The sequence below is a fragment of the Papaver somniferum genome, chromosome 8 (genome assembly GCF_003573695.1).
Source record: "Papaver somniferum cultivar HN1 chromosome 8, ASM357369v1, whole genome shotgun sequence".
Classification (NCBI taxonomy): Eukaryota; Viridiplantae; Streptophyta; class Magnoliopsida; order Ranunculales; family Papaveraceae; genus Papaver; species Papaver somniferum.
In genome coordinates, this window is record NC_039365.1 from 15,823,074 (window position 1) to 15,824,279 (window position 1,206).

At 39.0% G+C, this 1,206-nt stretch overlaps 1 pseudogene; it reads right to left on the reverse strand.

Annotated features, from left to right (window-relative positions):
• Positions 1–397: 397 nt before the first annotated feature.
• On the reverse strand, positions 398–497 carry LOC113307112 (annotated as a pseudogene).
• Positions 498–1,206: the final 709 nt, after the last annotated feature.

Below are 1,206 nucleotides of genomic sequence, written 5' to 3' on the forward strand. Positions count from 1 at the left end.
GAAAGAATCCCTGATAGTCCAATAGCGCCAGAAATGGCAACTTTGAAAGCCTTGTTGAATCCTACTAGGACTACTCGTCCCTCGTGTATCAGGTTACCTGAAACTGAAGCAAATTATGAACTTAAGCCTGGAACCTTACAGTTGCTCCCAATCTTTTTAGGGAAAGAAAATGAAAACCCCTATTTCTATGTTAGGGACTTTGAGGAAATTTGTAGTACTCTGAAAATTTGAAACCTTGATGATGATGCTTTAAAACTCAGGTTATTCCCCTTTTCCTTAAAAGATAAAGCCAAGTCGTGGCTTTATAGTTTGGCTTCCGAATCAATTGAAACCTATGAACAACTTACATCTGCCTTTTTGAACAAGTTTTTCCCTAGGCACAAAACCTCGTCTATTAGGACGCAAATCTGCACGTTTACACAACAGGAGGGAGAATCTTTGTATAGGTATTTGGAAAGGTTCAATGATTTATTATCCCAATGTCCTCATCATGGTTTAGAAAAGGTTAGGTTAGTTCAGATCCTTTATGAGGGTTTAGATTATCCCACCACAACTACAGTAGAATCCATGTGTACAGGTGGGTTTGAAAACCAAACAGTTGATGATGCGATGACATATTTGCATGAAATCGCCGAAAAGACCCAACAATAGGAAAGCAATAGGGTACCCCAGAAAACAATTCTTCTAGGCAGACGAAACGTTAATAGGGTAGAAGGAAGCTTTGAATCAGATGCCAAAATTGCTGCTATAGAGAAAAGGTTAGAAGCTTTAGAAGTGGGTCACATTAGTCGTAGATTGGAGCCTTTTTGGGAAGGCCAGAATAATGAAGAGAAAGCCAATGCTCTCTATAATAACACTAGGTATGATAATTGTCAGAAGTTTGACCCATATTCAGAAACCTATAATCCTGGTTGGAGAAACCATCCGAACCTTTCATGGTCTAAGGGCCAGAGTCAAGGTCAGTTTAGTAATTCTAATGCTCCCCCAGATTTTGGTTACACTAAGAACTCATCAGGCCCAGAAAACAAAACGACTAGCTTAGAGGAATCTATTAAGATGTTAGCAAAAACTCAGAATATGTTAGGACAGAGCCAAATTAGTTTTCAATAAGAAACCAAGCAGAACTTTCAAACTAGTGCTCAGAGCCTTGCTAAGCTAGAACTTCAAGTCGTCCAAATAGCTAAGACCTTAAGTGAGATAGATAAC